Source organism: Canis lupus, chromosome 10, assembly GCF_011100685.1.
Source record: "Canis lupus familiaris isolate Mischka breed German Shepherd chromosome 10, alternate assembly UU_Cfam_GSD_1.0, whole genome shotgun sequence".
Lineage (NCBI taxonomy): Eukaryota > Metazoa > Chordata > Mammalia > Carnivora > Canidae > Canis > Canis lupus.
Window position 1 is genome coordinate 58,582,361 of NC_049231.1, and position 20,970 is coordinate 58,603,330.

Below are 20,970 nucleotides of genomic sequence, written 5' to 3' on the forward strand. Positions count from 1 at the left end.
TTGTAGATATATGTACATTTAACTATTTCTGAATTTTATACACACATGATTTGTTCTTCTACTTCAAAATAATGGTCAAAATTTGTATTGACTATCAATCTTTAGCTATAGAAACATGCCTTCTGTGCATAAAATGTGATTCTATACTGAAGTGTGAGTTTTATCTACTATAAATTTTTTTGGAGATGTGCTGAAAATATCAGTGATGAAATCCTTAGGTAAAAATCTTGAACAAAATAGGATAAATTAAGTGCCCAAATATTATTTGTTGCTCCTAGGTTTCTATTTGACCTCTTCATTTGATCCTGTCAAAATACAAAATTGGATCCTAAATGGATGGCTACTGGGTGTATCCAAATTACTATATATTATACTTAAGCAGGTATCTTTTTTCCTTAATATTTTATTGGCTGGGCTTATAATTCTTGCTTCTGAAAAGTTACAATAGCAGTATTACTAAACTCAGTAAATCAACAAACCTTTCTAAGTTATTCCTACTATATGCAATAAATTTGAGTGATTGAATAGAAAGAGCTCTTGTTTCCAATATGCTTATAGATTGATATCAAGATAGTACCAGTATTACTGCTCCTAATTTTGAAACCATCAACAACAATATTATATGTTGACACGTGTATAACACTATGCCAAAGAATTTATATATTTTTATATATAACATATATATTACATTATAGTTAAATCATTATAAAAATCCTATGTACTAGTTGTAGTTATTATCCATATTTAACCACAAAGCAAAGTAAGGCCTAAAGACTTTAATGAACTTGTCTAAAGTCACAGTTATTAAGTAATAAAGCTGGGATTTCTACTCATAGTAGGGCTTGTTTTCTTTACTACCACAACCTATAACCACCTTCAATTTCACATACAAAAAATGTGAACATTTAAAAATACAGGGACTAAGTCACATTTCCGTGTAACAACCTAGAAATATTGTGGGCAGTACATGATTAATTGCCAAAAAAAAAAAAAAATGGCAAAGACAGTCTTTGGGTTTATCTTGATTCTCTAGAGTACTTTAAGACCACTTTCTTTTTCTTTGTTTCCTCCTTTAAACACTCCCCTTCCAGCTTCCATTTAATAGTAAAGTCCAGAATTAGACAAATTTACTCAATGTATTTTTCCTATATAGGTTTATAAAATATACTGATTAAATTTTTGCTCTTTTGAAATACATACAAAAACTGATTGCCTGCTTCTGTATATAAGCCAATTAGCTTTCTCACTTACACATCAAGCTTAAAGGATAGCCTTTGTTAAATTTTTACAAAATGAATTGGACTAAAATATTCCCAATCTATCAAGTATGTGCCAATCAAATAGCTGTATGGTAATAGCAGATGTCTGGCTGTGACCTATAAAGGACAGCCTTTTAATATAGGCTCTTAAACTACATTTTTAATTTTTCCCTTATTTTAAGCTTCTCTCCATGGTATCTTAGAAGTTCACAAAATTCAGAAGTAATTGAATTCAGTCTGAACGTATAGGCTCTGGAGATTTTTAATGCAGCCATATAACTATAAAAGTGAAGTCATGTGATAATGATTTTCTTTGATTGTAAGAAAATGCTTTTTAGAAAATCAGTTGAGCATTTTGCCTCCCCATTTCAATGTAGATCATCACTACTTCAAGTTATAGCTCACATCAGGTTTTGTATAGAAAGAAAAAAAGCTTTGTTTGGGAGTGCTCTACAGTGATTGATTTACTGAAAGAAAAATCTCAGTAGGAATAATTTTAACTCTAGCTTTTCCAGAGAAACAGAAATTTTAAAATACACATAACTTTCAAACACAGACATATTAATTCCATGTTTATGCTAATGTAAATACTTTTAATTCAAGGTGGATCTACCTAGAAGAAACCAAATTCAGATGTTTTTATTGTATTAAGGCTTCATAAAACCTGATTAAGGCAGAAAAGGAGTCTCAGCCTCATAAACTAACTTTTGTTTGCAACACAGGATTTGAATAGTGGTGGCACAAATCTATGAACAAAAAGCGCATAGTCAGGGTTATGATTTTATGAAACTGCTTGACTGTTGGAGTTTATTTTGAGCTTCTCTGATTTGATTTTCCCTTTGTGAATCTGTTTACAGAAGAGCATGAGTCCTTGATGTAATGAATTTGTTATTCTCCAAAATATCTTCGTATATTTTTGATGTGGTAATAATTGCCTGATTGATTCTAATATTTGCTATACACACAGTTTAACTTCTCTGGCACCCAGGTTATATTAAATATTAAAAAATGCCACATATATTTCTGAATTTTTAAGTAAAAAGGAACAGCTTATTCATAAGAATTTTTGAAGTGCATGTCATTGCCTATTAGGATTTAAGTGTTGATGCAAAACCACTGATTTGTGAGTCACATGGCTAGGGTTAACTTTAGTTTCTTCTTTCTTAAAATAGAAAAGCATACCTATTAATATGGCTGTTTTTAGTAAATAAAAAAAATTGGGTCAGGGAGTATTGCCAGTTACCCTTATTGGACAAGTGGTAGTCATCATAAATATTTTTTCACAATAAATATATAATTTTACTCTTTGTTCAATAAGAAAGGCACTTATACTTTGCTTTTAATATGCAGTTTTTCTCTTGTTTGGCACCTGCGCAAGTTTTTTTCAAGTTTGGTTAATTCATTCATTTTTTTTTTTTAAGATTTTATTCATTCGTTCATGAGAGACACATAGGGAGAGAGAGGCAGAGACACAGGCAGAGGGAGAAGCAGGCTCCATGCAGGGAGCCCGATGTGGGATTCGATTGCGGGACTTGATCCCAGGACTCGATCCCAGGACTCTAGGATCACGCTCTGGGCCGAAGGCAGGTGCTAAACCACTGAGCCACCGATGGATCCCCAATTCATTCTTTTTTGAGTAAAGGTCAGGTCTTCACAATAGGGTATTGCTGACTTAATCTGATCTTTTTGAATCCTGAGCCTCATTCATCTACTTTGAGTAACCCCTGAGTTGAAACCTGTGTTTGAGACAACTGACTGATTTAAAAGATTTCCTTTCCAAATCTTTTTGGAAAGGAACCCCAAAGTCAGAGGGAGAAAAATGAAATATTTGAGCTTGTCATCCTTCACAGAGATGCCATCGTTTACTGTAATATTTTGTAGTTGCTTACTTGATAAAGTAAAAGGGTCTGTCATAGATTAGCAGGTCCTAACAATCTTTGTAAAGTATTGCTATAAAGAGCTTACTGAAAGAATACTACAAAAGACATTTTTTAAATTGAATTCTCTTTCATCTGAACATCTCTACAAAGAGACCTGATCTATCAAAAAAATTGTAGAAGAGTTGATTAACTATACATAGAAGGTAATACTCGATTACATGAAAAGTAAAATCAAATCAGAGGTAGCAGCTGAATTTGATAAATTTAGGAACAGTTGGGAAAAAATCACACTTTTAGGGAAACACAGTCATCCCAGGTCTCTAAAGCAGACAATTTAATGTTTTAGAAGTGCTTATTTCCTGTATTAAGTTTTACGGAACACAATATTTATGAATTGTATTAGTTTATTAATTAATTGATTCTGAACTAAATGCTTTCTAAACAAGGCAAAACCTACATGGCATTAGCATTTGTGTCAGGAATAAGAAAAATGCTATTTTATTTTATTTATTTTTAAAGATTTATTTATTTTAGAAAGAGAGTGCAAGTACACAAGCAGGAGAGGCAGATGGAGAAGGCTCAGCGTGGAGCCAGATGCCAATATCTCACAACTCTGAGATCATGAGCTGAGCCAAAACTAAGAGTCCGACACTTAAGTGACTGTGCTACCCAGGCACCCTGAAAAGTGCTATTTTAAAATTAGCTAAATTTCATTTACATTTTCCAAAGTTTTTTTTTATTATTAACATGTACAATAATCATGAAGAATTGATAGTAAAAGGTCTAAATATCAGCATTTTCAGTGTGATCCACCTCTATGGTTTACTCATTAGAAATGCACCACCAAAATAACACTGACTTATTGGATCACATAAACAAATTTTGAAGCTTTGAACCCTGTTGTATCTAAATGAGATGGCATCTGTTGAGATGGATAGGAGAATTCTCTGGATGGTATTTCTTGGTTGCCTAGCAATCAGTCACTTGATATGTTTGGGGAATCAGGCAATGAGCAAGAAGTGTGACAAAAGAGAGAAGCCTCAAAATCTTTTACAAAAGCTAATTATGTGTACAGTAGCATCTGTTTTAGCTTCTGCTTGAGTGTATAAAGTAATTGAAACTAGGCCAACAGTACCTTTGGATAAGCTTCACTATGGAGAAAGAGGGATCTAGCAACAGTTGTATTGAACTGCTCATATGATTTTTTTTTCATAAGGCAGAGATCATATTCTCAGGAGATTTCTAAGAATCCAAGAAGATGTCCAATATCTGTCTTACAAATTGTAATGATTTGGGAAATAACTTTCTGAAAAGATGTTCTTTGGCATAATTTTCAATAGAAAATTTCATTTCATTTTAAATGAACACACTTAAGCAAGTATTTATGTCTTTAGATTAATTATCATCATATAGAGTCTTTTTCCGTAAATATTGTGACTTTTTGATATAATAAAGTTTTTTTCTGTCAAAAATAAGCTGTCTAACAAGATGTGCCTGTTGTACCATTATTGTGCCTGATTTAGGATAATGCTAGAATTCTTAGACTAGTTAACTATACTAGTATGAACTATAATTTGAACTCTTCTCTACCAAGATATGGTATATATTTGTGGCTTCTCTTTTTTGTCATACTTACTGATGTATAACTGGTTTTGATACAATAAGGTCTTCTATTCCTTATATCTTTTTACATCCTCTTCAGAATAAGGCAGGGTAAAAATAAAAAATAATAATATAAAAATAGAATGATAAGTTTCCTTAAAAGCTATCTTGAAAAAAAAATGAAAAAAAAAATAAATAAAAAAAAATAAAAAAAAGCTATCTTGAAAAAGTGTATGTATAAAGAAGTATTTAGCAAAACCTCTGATCCAGAATGTGCTACCTATATAACCATACTACAAAAAGATCCAGAACATATGCATTTCAGTTTCATTATTATAGACTTACCTATTTACATTTAACTGTAATATTTAATTTTTAAACATAAAGAATATTAAGATTTTAAAAATTAAGAACATTTGTATAACATAAAATATATTATTTTAATAATTTGAAAGTCTACAATTCATGTTTCTTGGTATAGTCACAAAGTTGTATGGCCAACACCATGATCTAGTTCTAGAATGTTTTCATCACCCTAAAAAGTATTCTTATACTCACTAGCAGTCATATTCTATTCTTCCCTCTCCCCAAGCTACTCACAAGCACTAATTGACTTTCTGTGTAAAGGGATTTGCTTTTTCTATATGTTTCAGATAAATGAAGTCATGCACTATATGGTATTTTATGTCTGGCTTCTTTCATTTGGCATAATGTTTTTAAGATTCATTCCTGTTGTGACATGTATTAATATTGCAGTCCTTTTTAGAGCTGAATAATATTTCATTTGCATGGATATACCATATCTTCTTTATTTGTTGCTCACTGATGGACACTTGGGCTATTTTCAAATTGTGGCTATTATTAATAATAATATAAGATCCTCTGATCTCTCATGTATAGATTTTTGTGTAGATACATGCTTTCATTTCTTTTAGGTATATGTCTAGAAATGGAATTGCTGTTAACCTTCTGTCTAACTTTTGAGGAATTACCAATTTTTTTTTTGTAGCAGTTGAACTGTTTTACATTTCCACCAGCAATGTCTGAGGGTTTCAGCCTGCCCACATCATTCCCAACACTTTCTATTTTCTGTTTTTTAAAAAAATTGTAGGTCTTTTAGTAGGTATGAAATGGTAGCTTCATGTGGTTTGATTTTTCATTTCCCATATGAGTAAAGATACTGAGCATCTTTTCATGTACTTATTGGCAATTTGTATATATATATTTTTGAGAAATACCTATTAAAAAACACTGCCTATTTTTAAATAGGTTGTCTTTTTGTTGTACAAATCAGTTTGTTATATAGTTTGGATGCTAGACCCCTAACAGATATACTATTTCCAAATACTTTATTCCATTTTGTGGACTGTCTTTTCACTGACTTGATAGTGTCCTTTGATGCACAAAAGTTTTAGTTTTGGTGAAATCCAGTTTATCTGTTCTTTTCTTTGGTTGCTTATGCTTTTGGTGTCTTGTTTTAAGAAACCATTACTTAGTCCAAGGTCATGAAGATTTACACATATATTTCTTTTTAATAATGTTACAGTTTTATCTCTTATCTTTGAGTCTTACCATTTATTTTGAGTTTATTTCATATGTTGTATTATGCAAGGATGTAGATTCATTCTTCTGCAGGTGGAGATCCAATTACTCCACATCCATTTTGAAAAAACTGTTCTTCCCTCATTGAATGATCTTAGCTTCTTTGTTGAAAATTGTGTTGGTTTATTTGTGGATTCTCACTTATGTTCCATTGATTTATATGTCTTTTCTTATGCCAATACCATGCTGTTTCAATTCCAATAGCTTTATAGAAAGTGTTGAAATTTGAAAGTTTGAATTTTTGTTTTTATCTTTCAAGATTGTTTTGGCTATTCTGAGTCCCTTACAATTCCAAGTGAACTTTAGAATCAACTTGTCCACGTCTCCAAAAAAAAAAAAAAAGGAGTTGGACATTTTATAGGGATTACATTGAATATGTGAATCAATTTGGAGATTATTGCCATCTTAATAATAGTAAGTCTTTCAGTCCATGAATATAGGATGTTTTTCCATCTACTTAAATTCTTTCAATAATGTTTTATAGTTTTCAGTTTCATGTCTTACAATATCTTAGTTAAATTTATTTTAAAAGTGTTTTTTTTTTTTTTAACGATTTAGTATGTGAAATTGTTTTCTTGGTTACATTTTAGGATTCTTTACTGCTAGCATATTGAGATATGACTGATTTTTACATTGCTCATGTATCCCACAATTATGGTGAACTCATTTATTAGATCTAATAGTTATTTTGTGGATTCTTTAGGGTTTTCTATATAAAGGATCATGTCATCTGTAAATACAGGCTAAAATTTTCTATGTCTGCCAAAAATGCTGTTGGAAGTTTGGTAGGGATTGTGTTGAGTCTGTAGATCACTTTGGGTAGTATAGGTATCTTAACAATATAAATTTTCCAGTCTATGAACACAACATGCCTTTCCGTTTATATGTGTCTTCTTTAATTTCTTCCACAGCAGTATTTTGTAGTTTTCTGTGTATAAGTCTTCTTCTTGGTTACATTTATTCCTAAATACTTTATTTTCTTGATGCTATTATAAATGGAATTGTTTTCATTTCTTTTTCAGATTATTTGTTGTTAGCATATACCGATTTGATTCTCTTCTACAATTATTTCTCTTATAGATATTTTTTATTTGGTGATTCATAATTCTCATGGTTTTCTCTTATTAGTAAATGATGATTTTATTTGTTTTTTTAAATATATTTAAAGCAGTTATTTAAAATCTTTGTCTAGTAATGTCGGAACTTCAGGGAGAGATTCTATTCGTTTCTTTTTTTGCTTTGTATGGGTCACATTTTCTTGTTTTTTTTTGTTTTGTTTTGTTTTGTTTTGTTTTACATGCCTTATAGTTTTTTTTTTTTGTAAAAGATTTTATTTATTTATGAGAGAGACAGCACACACAACTGGGAGGAGGGGCAGAGGGAGAGAGAAGCAGACTCTCTGTTGAGCACTAAGCCCAATGTGGGGCTCTGTCCCAGGATCCCAATATCAAGACCTGAGCCAAAGGCAGATAGATGTGTAACTGACTGAGGCACCCAGACACCCCAAGCCTTGCAGGTTTTGTTGAAAAGTGGACATTTTGAATGCTATGATCATGCAAATTTGGGAAATCATACTCCCTCTCTTTTTTTTTTTTTTTTTTTGTGGTGGGGCTGGGCTTCTTGTTGTTGCTTTTTGTAGTGGTAGTTGTTTGGTGGCTTTTCTAAACTAATTTTATAAAATTAGTATTTATCATGTTTGGCCACTGTATTCTGTTCTGTTAACTTATTGATCAGCTGGTGATTGGACAAATATTTCATTAAGTGACTGGAACTAAAACGAAATCTCCCAGCTTTTCAGATGGGCATATCTTTGACACTCAGACAATGCTTGTACAAGCCTGAAGAAAGCCAGAGCTCAACATATAGGGCCTTCTCATGTCTTTACTGAATATGTGCATATTCTGGGTATGAACATGGCCTCCTGGATTACCAGTAACATTTTGGATCTTTTCAAAACCCTTACTCCTTAAAGCATTTCATTTGTCAACTTTTTTTCCTCAAGCTTTTTGGTTAGTCTGTTATTTTATCAAACTGTCATCCATTGTCCTTTGGCAGATATGACTAATGTATTTCCTTGTAAATTTGACAAACATCTTTCCTCAGATAGCCGACTTAGCACTGTGAACATCCTGAGTTAGGCAAGATAAAGGCCAGCCCTTTGATCTAAGGAGCACCAGATAGGTCAACAGAACACCCACATCTCTTTGTGAACCGAGTCTGTTTTGTTCTCTCTGGTATTGCCGTCTGTGCTGAGAATGTGTGTTGTTATCTTTCAGGCCAAATCTGAGCCAGTTATTGGGTAATGGGGTGAGGGTAAGTTCAATACCACAAAGCATTCAGTTTTTACTAAATCCCCAGTTTTTCTTGGTTATACATTATCTTAGTTGCTGCAAGTTTCTAGTTGTTTCCAGAATTCCAAAAAAGTTGATTGACAGGTTTTGCCAGTGTTTTTATTGACTTTATGAAGGGACAGGCTTATATTTTCATTCTATGCCATTTTTTTTAAGAACACTCTCTTCAGGATTTTAACAAATAATAACAGAATATTTACTGATAAGAATAAAAATTATGTGAAGTATTAATATCTTAATACGGTGGGTATATTTTATTACAAAATGAAACAAACGTATAACCTATATACTACTCTACACTTTGACCCATTTTAACTCATATATCTTTTTTAATAATTGGAAATAGACTATATATTTGTCACATGGTATAAGAAAACAGGCAGTTAAATTCTGTTTGACTGTGTTCATCATTGTACTACCATTTTGCCAAGATTCAAGCAGGGTTAGGAGAGTCATTAGTAGTTACTATTTAGCTCCAGAGTAAAATACATACACTATTAGTAAAGCCTTTCTTCACTCTGTTACTACCCTGGCAGTATTGATTCTTAGATATTGTGGCCTCACAAAAGATGAGGAGAATTGTATGGGATATGTGTATTGACCTAAAATTAAGTGCTTGGCAAAAAAAAAAAAAAAATATATATATATATATATATATAAAGTATACAGGGAGATACTGAAATGGTAAACAAGGGTTTTGCTACTTTGTTTAAACATTAAATTTGTTTGCATATTCTGTGTGTGTGTGTTTTAGGCATTTATTGACTTCTACTAAAAATAGTCCAAAATACCGTTTTAACTTGTTTAATTTCAATAAGGAGGTTTAGGAAAGTTGTTCTTATCTGTTATTTCAGAAAAATATAGCCTCAATAATGGTAACTAACATTGATTTAGAAATTCATGGTTTATAAATTTATGATTATTGGTTTCTCCATAGTTTGTCCCTTTAATTCTCACAAAAATGTATTCGCAAAGGAAAAAAAAATGTTCAGAAATGTCAAGAATAACTTGGGGTCACACATCTAGTAATTGAACAAACTGGAACTATAAATCACATACTCTCCCCAATACCATGCATTTAAAAATAATGTGTACAGGCTTGAAAGACAGACTTAGTGTGAACCATTTCCCTAACTAAGCAGTCCATGGAATTGATTTAGTGGAATTCTGAAATTTCACCTCTGTCTATCATCTCAGGGGGACATCATTAAAATCATTTCTTAATGTAATGGTATAAATGGGTTCTCCAATATTTTAGGCTTTTCTCTGAAGGAGGACTTGCCTGAAGCCTTTGATGTTGTTTAATCACAAGGCTTTTTGATCTTGCTTGGTTATACCAATTTTGCATAATATTCCCCTGCCAATAATAATTCTATCATATGAAATTGCTCTGTTTTTTGCTCAATGGTCATCAAAGAATATTTGTTTCAGCCAAATTAATTGCCTGTGTTATAAATGCAACCAAGGGATTCATTTCCGTGAGAAGTTTAAAAGCTGGTTCACTATCTAAATTTTGAGTACCTATTGGGTTACAAATTTTTTAAGCTTTTATTCCCAACCTTGGGGGAGAAAAAAATGTCATATCATTATTCTAAATTACCTTTAATATGTATCAGAGTTTGGGGATAACAAAATAAATAAGAAGTCCAGTTGACCAAAGAGAATAGAAGTGTGCTTGATTTAAAAGTAAACTATTGATACTTGAGTTGTATGAGAAATGAAATACCTTTGTCTATGAACCTAAAGAACATTTACTGAGCAGTCAGTGTTCTGAATCTCTATGAGATCAGTAATCAGAAGCATTATTCCATGGAAAAGAATGTCTGCATGGATGGGTATTGGGGAAAAATGGGTTTCAAGCCAGACCCTTCTGTCTTGGTTTGCTCATCAGTTTTATTTTTTTATTTTTATTTTTTAAAAAGATTTTATTTATTTATACAGAGAGAGAGAGAGAGAGAGAGAGGCAGAGAGAGAAGCAGGCTCCATGCAGTGAGCCCGATGTGGGACTCGATCCAGGGTCTCCAGGATCACGCCCTGGGCCGCTGGCGGCGCCAACCGCTGCGCCACCAGGGCTGCCCTGCTCATCAGTTTTAATTGTTTATAGGATTATTGTATTTTGGGGGAGTAAGTATGAAAGATGTTTTAAAAACTATAAAGTGAATCATAGACATAAAGTGATTTTATTACACACATTAATAATTCTTAAGGGAGTGTAGCCGTGTGCCATATCAGCTATTCATTTTGGAAGGTGACTCCCTCGTTGCCCCTTCTTAAGATGTTTGTCTGCCATTACAGCAACATTTCCAGCCCTGCCATTAGGCAGGGTAGAGGAAGTCATAACGCTTAGCTCTCCTTTAATTCAAGAAATATTATTGGTTCAGTTGAGACAAAGTAAGTCACAAAGTCAAATTTCAAGAACAGTGTTGGCGGTGGCTCTGGAATAGCTGGAATCCAGGTTTAGACACCATCAGGATTTCCTCAACATTTGATGCTGATTCTCTCTCTATACTGATTGCTTCTTATTTGCTTTACCCTTATGACCTCATTCAATAAAGTTACTTTCCAAAGGCTCTACCTCTTAATATTATCCCACTGGGGATAGAGTTTCCAAATATGAATTTTGGAAGGAGACAAACATGCAGTCCATAACATTCCATTCCTGGCTTCCAAAATGCAAGTCCTTTTCACATGCAAAATACGTTTATCCCAGCTCAACAAACTTAAAAGTCTTAACTTGTTCCAGCATCAACTCTGAAGTCTAAAATCCAAAGTCTTATCAAATATCTAAATAAGATGTGAGGAAAACTCGAGGTATGATTTATCCTGAGGCAAATTCCTCTTCAGCTAGGACTCTGTGAAACCAAACATGCTTCTAAATTATGGTGGTGGGACAGGCATGGGATAGACATTCCCATTCTAAGATGGAGAAACAGGCAAGAAGAAACAGGTAATGGATCCTAAGTAAGTCTAAAACCTAAAAGGACAAATAGTAATAAAGCTTAAGGCTCAAGAGTAACACTTTTTGATTTGATGCTTTACTTTCCAGTCCCACTGGGGTGGCAGTGCTGCCCCATGGCTCAGTAGTACATCCCTACAATGACTCTGTAGTGACTTTACCCCTACAGTAGCTGTCTGTCTGGCCCTGAGGCTCTTCAGGGCTCACTGCCCTGTGGCTATAGCTCTCCCCGTTGGGAGTCCTAGCCTGTAGCTCCAATGGGCAGCCATATCCTTTGAAATCTAGGTTGACATAGCAATTCCCCTTATGACTCTTCTGAGTATAGCCCACGCTAAACTCATTGCAGGGTTCAATCCCTGAGGCCCAGGGCAGGGGCATCCTGGCCTGTCTGACTGGTTAGATGGCCTCCTCCTTTGAAACACCTCATCCTCCAGGCCCTTGTATACTGGGCCTGTGATGGGAGTAGCAGCCCTGATTGTCTGATTTGATTTTTGGGTCATTCTTCAATTACCTTGTTATTCTTCAGTTGTCTTGAAATAGTTCCTGGCTTCTGTTCAGATGCCTGATTTATTCTAATCTCCTTATCGAAGGTTTGGTTGGCCATACCCTTAATGTTCTCATTTTTTGTAATATGAATGGGCTGAGAATTTTCCAAATATTTAAATTCTGCTTATTGTTTTAAGTATTTTTAAAAGTTCCTGTTACTTAACATACAGTGTAATACTAATTTCAGGTGTACAATATAGTGATTCAACACTTGCATAGAACATCAGGTGCTCATCACAAGTGTACTCCTTAATTCCCATCACCTATTTAACTCATTCCCCCCACCTACCTCCTCTCTGGTAACCATCAGTTTGTTCTCTATAGTCTGTTTCTTGGTTTGCAACCCTCTTTTTTCCCCTCTTTGCTCATTTATTTTGTTTCTTATTTACATATGAGTGAAATCGCATGGTATTTGTCTTTTTCTGACTGACTTATTTTGCTTAGCATCCATTTTAGCTCCATCCATTTTGTTGTGAATGGCAAGATTTCATTCTTTTTTATGGCTGAGTAATATTCCAGTGTGTGTGTGTGCTTCTTTATCTATTCATCAGTTGTTGAACACGGGCTGTTTCTATAATTTGGCTATCGTAGGTATCCCATTGTAGACATTGGGGAGCATGTATCCTTTTGAACTAGTATTTTTGTATTCTTTGGGTAAACACCTAGTAGTGCAATTGCTGGATCATAGGGTAGTTCTATTTTTAACTTTCTGAAGTACCTCCAAACTGTTTTCCACAGTAGCTATACCAGTTTGCATTTCCACCAATAGTACAAGAAAATTCCCCCTTTTCCACATCCTTGCCAATGCCTGTTGTTTCTTGTGTTGTTAATTTTAGCCATTCTGATAGGTGTGAGATGAAATCTCATTATAGTTTTGATTTATATTTACCTGATGATGAGTGTTGAACATCTTTTCATGTGTCTGTTGGCCATCTGTATGTCTTCTTTGGAAGAATACCTATTCATGCCTTCTGTGTATTTTTTAATTGAATTATTCATTTTTTGGGTGTTGAATTTTATAAGTTCTTTATAGATTTTGGATACTAACCATTTATAAGATATGTCATTTGCATATATTTTCTACCATTTCATAGGTTGACTATTAATTTTGTTGATTTTTATCTTCACTGTGCAGAAGCTTTTTATTTGATAAAGTCCGAATAGTTCATTTTTGCTTTTGTTTCCTGTTTCTCAGGAGACGTATCTAGAAAGAAATTGCTATAGCTGATGCCAAAGGGTTACTTCCTATGCTTTCCTCCAGGATTTTGATGATTTCCTGTCTCACATTAATGTCTTTCATCCATTTTTTTTAAAATCGTTTTTTAAAATTTTATTTATTAATGAGAAAGAGAGAGAGAGAGAGGCAGAGACATAAGCAGAGGGAGAAGCAGACTTCACGCAGGGAGCCCAACATGGGACTCGATCCCCGGTCTCCAGGATCACACCCTGGGCCGAAGGCAGGCACCAAACCGCTGAGCCACCCAGGAATCCCCTCTTTCATCCATTTTGAATTTATTTTTGTGTATGGTGTAAAAAAGTGGTTCAGTTTCATTCTGTTACATGTTGCTGTCCAGTTTTCCCAACACCATTTGTAAGGGACTGTCTTTTTCCCATTGGATATTCTTTCCTGCTTTGTTAAAGATTGACAAATAGTTGTGGATTACTTTTTGCATTTTCTATCCTGTTCTGTTCATCTATTTATCACTTTTTGTGCCAGTACCATACTGTTTTATCACTACAGCTTTGTGATATAACTTGAAGTCCAGAATTGTGATTCCTCCAGCTTTTCTTTTTTGAGGTTGCTTTATCTATCCATGTGGAGACTTTTCTCGTTCCATACAACTTTTAGGATTCTGTCTTCTAGTTCCATGAAAAATACTGTTGGTATTTTGATAGGGATTGCATTGAATGTGTAGATTGCTTTGGGTTGTATAGACATTTTAATAATATTCGTTCTCCTAATCCATGAGCATGGAGTGTTTATCCATTTGTTTGTGTCATCTTCAGTTTCATTAGTATTTTATAGTTTATAAATATAAGTCTTTCACCTCTTTGGTTAGGTTCATTCCTAGGTATCTTACGGGTTTTGGTGCAATTATAAATGGGATCGCTTTCTTGATTTCTCTTTATGCTGCTTCATTTTTGGTGTATAGAAATGCAACCAATTTCTGTATGTTGATTTTGTATTCTCTGACTCTGCTGAATTTGTTTAGCAGTTGTAGCAGTACTTTTCAAGTGCACATGGAACGTTGTCCAGAATAGATCACATTTTAGGTCACAAAACAGGCCTCAATGAATACAAAAAGATTGAAATCATACCTTTCCTGACCACAATGCTATGAAACTAGAAAAAATCTGGAAAGACCACAAATACATGGAGGTTAAACCCCATGCTACTTACCAATGAATGGTCAACCAGTAAATCAAAGAAGAAATTAAAAAATACATGAAAAAAAATGAAAATGAGAACACAATGGCCCCAAACCTTTGGGATACAGCAAAACCTTTGGGAATAGGTAAAAATATAATACAGGCTTACCTCAAAAAGCAAGAAAAATCCTAAACAACTTAACCTTACACCTAAAGGATTTAGAAAAACAGACAACAAATGAAGCATAAAGACAGCATAAGGGAGAAAATAATAAAGATTAGAGCAGAAATAAATGATCTAGAATTTAAAAAACCAATAGAACAGATCAGTGAAACTAGAAGCTGGTTCTTTGAAAAAAGTAATAAAATTGATAAACATCGAGCCAGAATTATCAAAAAGAAAAGAGAAAGGACCCAAGTAAATGAAATTACAAATGAGAGGAGAAATAATAACCAACACCAGAGAAATACAAGCAATTATAAGAGAATGTTATGAAGAACTATATGATAACAAATTATACAGTGTGGAAGAAATGGATAAATTCCTAGAAATATATAAATTACCAAAACAGAAATAATAAATAATAGAAAACTTGAACAGACCTATAACTAGCAAAGAAACTGAATCAGTAATCATAAAGCTCCCAACAGACAAAAGCCCAGGACCAGACAACTTCACAAGTGAATTCTATGAAACTAAAAAATAGTTAATATCTATTCTTCTCAAAGTATAGAAAAAGAAGGAAAGCTTGCAAATTTGTTCTATGAGACCAGCATTACCCTGATACCAAAACCAGATAAATACTCCACTAAAAAAGACAAGTACAGGCCCATATCCCTGATGAACACAGATGCAAAAATTCTCAGTAAAATACTAGCAAGCCAAATCCAGCAATATATTACAGAAATCATTAACCATAATCGAGTGGGATTTATTCCTGGGATTTAGGATGGTTCATTAATTACAAATCAATCAATATATCACATCAACGAGAAGGGATAAGACACATATGATCATTTCAGTAGTTGCAGAAAAACAATAAAGTAGATTCATTCATGATAAAAACCCTCAACAAAGTAGAGTTAGAGAGAACATACCTCAACATAATAAGGGCCATATATGAAACACCTATAGCTAGTATCATCCTCAGTAGGGAAAAAGTGAGAGCTTTTCCTCTACAGTCAGAAACAAGATAGAGATGTCCACTATCACCACTGCTATTCAACATAGTACTTTAAGTCCTAGTCACAGCAATCAGACAACAAAAAGAAATAAAAGGCGTCCAAATCTGGAAGGAAAAAGTCAAACTTACATAATTTACAGAGGACATGATAATCTATATAGAAAACCCAAAAGACTCTGACAAAAATCTGCTAAATTTTGCTTAATAATTCCATCTTCAAGTCATTTCTCTCCTCACATTTTACAATTGGGAGTCAGGAGAAGCCAGGCTGCACCATCAATACTTTGCTTAGAAGTTGTTTTGGCTGAATAGCCAATTTCATCTCTCATAAGTCCTACCTTCCATTGACGCTAGAACACAAGCACAATTCAGTCAAATTCTTTACTACTTTTAATAAGGATTGACTTTCCTCCAGTTTCCAGTGACATGTTACTCATTTTTGTCTGAAACCTCACCAGAAAGACCTTCATTCTCCATTCTTCTACCAACATTCTGTTCAAGATTACTTAGGCACTCTCTAAGAAGATTGAGGCTTTTTCTTCAGCTTTCTTCTTTTCTTTCTGAGCTCTTACCAGAATCTTCCTTAATGGTCTTCATGGTAGTGTAAGGTATTTTTTTTTATTATGCATTCAAAACTTTTTTAGCCTGTGCCCATTATCAGTTCTAAATCCACTTCTACATCTTTAGGTATTTGTTAAAGCAGAACATCTGCTCCTTGGTGACAATTTCTGTCTTGGCCTACAGTATTAAGAATACCATTGACTGGATGGCTTATAAACAACTGAATTTTTTTCTCACAGTTCTGGGTATTAATTCCATTCATGAGGGCTCTATCCTCATGATCTCTTCTAATCCTAATTATACTTCAAAGACCCTGCCTTGGTGGTAGAGTTTCCACATACAAATTTTGGGGAAATATAAGTGTTCAGTCCATAACATATGTATATACCACATCCTGTTTAACCTTTTATCCTCTGATAAACACTTGGATTGTTTCTACCTTTTGGTTACTATGAATAATACTGCTATGAACATGGAGTCAGATACTTCCTCGAGACCCTGTTTTCAATTCTTTTGGACCCAGAAGTGGAATTGATAATTATATAGTCATTCTGTTTTTAAGTTTTTGAGGAATGTCCATGCTCTTTTTGTAATGGTTGCACCATTTTACATTACCACCAACAGTGCACAAGAATTAAAATTTCTCCACATTCTCACCAACACTTGTTATTTTTTATTTTGCAGACAGTAGCCATTTTGGTGGATGTAAAGATTTATTCATTGTAGAAATTTCTGTCTTAAGCTATATGTCCATCTCTTTTTCCCTTTTAAGAATGCATATAACTGAATGAGAGTGATTTTATTATGTCTCATCACAGATCTATTCTAATTCACTTTTTAACCATTTAAGGACTAAAAATTTGCTTATTTTAGCAACATGTAACATACAATCTCATGCTGTCTGGTAAGAATTATAAAGCATACGTAATTAAAGCATATCTCCCCACTGCAACCAAGGAGGAACTTTGCAGACAACTGACCTGTGGGAAAGAACAGCCAAAACACAACAGCAGAGTGGCATACAGCATACATCAGCAACACTTCCTGAAGTGCCAGGCCCTGGATAGTGTGTAACCACTTCTTAATAAAGTATTACTCTCAGAAGCAGGAAATGTAACAAGCTTTCATAACATGTAAAAGACAGAAACCTAGACATAATGACAAGATAGAGGATTTCTCCCCAGAAGAAATCAAGAAGAAATCACAGCCAGGGATTTGCTCAAAATAGATATAAGCAATATATTTGAACATAAATTTAGAACAACATTTATAAGAATATTAGATGGGCTTGAAAGAAGCATAGAAGATACCAGAAAAACCCTGTTTGCAGAGATAAGTGACCTAAAAACTAGTCAAGACAAAATAAAAAAATGTTATAACTGAGATGCAAAACTGTCTGGGTATAATCACAATGAGGATGGAAGAAGTAGAGGATTGAATAGGTGATAGAGGAAATAAAGTTATGGAAAATAGTGAAGCTGATAAGAAAGAAAGATAACTATTAGATCATGAATGTAGACTTAAGGAACTCAATGATTCCATAAAGTGCAGTAATATCCATATTATAAGAGTCCCAGAAGACAAATAGCAGGAAAAAGGGGCAGAAGGTTTATTTGAACAAATTATAGCAGAGAACTTCCCTAATCTGGGGAAGGAAACAGGCCTTCAAGTTCAAGAGGCACAGAGAACTCCCCTCAAAAATAAAGAAAAACAAGTCAACACCAAGACATAGCATAGTGAAACTTACAAAATACTAAGATAGAGAATTCTGAAAGCAGCTAGGGACAAAAGTCCTTAACCTGCAAGGGTAGACACATAAGGTTAGTAGCAGACCTTTCCATAGAAACTTGTTAGGCCAGAAGAGAGTGGCAGGTTATATTCAACGTGCTAAGTGGGAAAATATGCAGCCAAGAATACTATATTCAGCAAAGCTGTCATTCAGAATAGAAGGGGAGATAGAGTTTCAAGACATGCAAAAACTAAAGGAGTTCATGAACACTAAAACCTCAAAGGGATCTCTTTGAGCAGGATAGAGAGGACCAAAGCAACAAAGACTAGGAAGGTACAGAGACAGTCTATGGAACAGTGACTTTACAGATAATACAGTGGCACTAAATTCATATCAATTAGTAATTACTCTGAATGTAAATGGACTAAATGCTCTAATGAAGAGACATAGGGTATCAGAATGAATAAAAAACCAAGACCCATCAATATGCTGTTTATGAGACTCATTTTAGACCCAAAGACACCTCTATATTGAAAGTGAAGGGGAGGAGAACCATCTATCATGCTAATAGAAATTAAAAGAAAGCTGGAGTAGCCATACTTATATCAAACTAGATTTTAAACCAAAGACTGTAATCATAGATGATTATATCATAATAAAGGGGTCTATCCAACAAGATCTAACAATTATAAGTATTTATGCCCCCAACTTGAAAGCAGCCAAATACATATATCAAATAATAACAAAGTTAAAGAAACTCATTGATGATAATACAATAATAGGAGGAGGAGTTTAACACCCCCACTCACTGCAATGGGCAGACCATCTAGGCAGAAGATCAACAAGAAAACATCGGACTTGAATGACACACTGGAACAGATGGACGTAATAGATATATTCAGAGCATACAAACCTAAAGCAGCAGAATAGACATTATTCTCGAGTGTACATGGAACATTCTCCAGAATAGATCACATCCTGGGTCACAAATCAGTGACCCAGTACTCAATCAGTACAAAAATATTGAGATCATATCTTGCATATTGTCAGACCACAGTGCTATGAAACTTGAAGTCAACCACAAGAAAAAATTTGGAAAGCCCACAAATTCACAGAGGTTAAAGAACATCATACTAACGAATTAATGGGTTAACCAGGAAATTAAAGAAGACATAAAAAAATAGATACAAATGAAAATGAAAACATGACAGTCTAAAACTGGGATGCAGCAAAGGTGGTCCGAAGTGGGAGGTATATAGCAATATAGTCCTACCTCAAGAAGTAAGAAAAGTTGCAAATACATCACCCAATTTAATATCTAAAGGAGCTGGAGAAAGAACATCAAATAAAGCCTATAACTAACAGAAGGGAAATAAAAAGGATTAGAGCAGAAATAAATGTTATAGAAATAAAAAAAATAGAACATATAAGGATACTAGGAGCTGGTTCTTTGAAAGAATTAACAAAATTGATAAGCCCCTACACAGACTGATCAAAAAGAAAGGAGAAAGGATTCAAATAAATAAAATAATGAATATAAGAGGAGATATAACAACTAACACTGCAGAAATACAAACATTATAAGAGAATAATATGAGGAATTATAAGCCAACAAGTTGGGCAATATGGAAGAAGTAGATAAAAATCATAGAAACATATAAATTGCCAAAACTGAAATAGGAAGAATAGAAAACCTGAACAGACCCACAACCAGCCAGGAAATTGAATCAGTAATAAAAAATCTTCCAACAAATGAGTCCAGGGGCAATGGCCTCCCTGGGCAATTCTTCCAAACATTTAAAGAATTAATTAAATTAATACCTATTTACCTATTCTTCTGAGGCTCTTTCAAAAAATGGAAATGGAAGGAAAACTCCAAACTTATTCTACAAGGCCAGCATGACCTTGATTCCAAAACCAAAGAACCCACTAAAAAGGAGAACCACAGACCAATACTTCTTATGAACATGGATGCAAAATTCTTAAGAAGATACTAACTAATTGAATCCAATGGTACAATAAAAAGATTATTCACCATGATCAAGTGGGATTTATTTCTGTGCTTCAGAGATGGTTCAGTATCCACAAAATAATCAACTTGATATACCACATTAATAAAAGAAAGGGTAAGAACCATATGATCCTCTAAATAGTGGTAGAAAAAGCAATTGACAGAATGCAGTATCCTTTCTTGATAAAACCCCTCATGAAAGTAGAGATAGAAGGAAAGTACCTCAACATCATAAAGGCCATACAGAAAATCCACAGCTAATATCATCCTCAGTGGGAAAGACCTGAGAGCTTTTACCCTAAGGTCGAGAACAAGACCTTACCTTAGGGATGTCTACTCTTACCACTGTTGTTCAATGTAGTACTAGAAGTCCTAGCCACAGCAATCAAGACAGTTCGATCTGGGCACAAGAACAGACACAGAGATCAATGGAACAAAATAGAGAACCTTGAAATGGATCCACAGCTATATGGTCAGCTAATCTTTGACAGAGCAGGAAAGACTATCAAATGAGAAAATGTCTCTTCAAGAAATGGTGTTGGGAAAACTACATAGTAACATGCAGAAAAGTGAAACTGGACCACTTTCTTACAAAAATAAATAAAAAATTAGAAATGGATGAAAGACCTAAATGTGAGACAAGCAACCACCAAAGTCCTGGAGGAGAACACAGGCAGCAACCTCTTTGATCTCAGTTATAGCAACTTCTTACTAAATTCGTCACCAGAGCCAAGGGAAACAAAAGTAAAAATGAACTATTGGGACTTCATCAAGATAAAGAGCTTCTGCATAGTGAAGGAGACAGTCAGCAAAACTAAGTCAATCTATGTGATGGGAATCCAAAATCTGTAAAGAACCTATTAAACTCAACACCCAAAAAAACCAAATAGTCCAGTTTGAAATGGGCAGAAGATGTGAG

The 20,970-nt window shown here is 34.0% G+C and overlaps 1 long non-coding RNA gene across 1 annotated transcript in view; it reads left to right on the forward strand.

Annotated features, from left to right (window-relative positions):
- LOC111097758 overlaps positions 1–20,970 on the forward strand; it is a 237,174-nt gene that overhangs the window by 30,689 nt on the left and 185,515 nt on the right. The gene's annotated exons all lie outside the window — the stretch shown is intronic.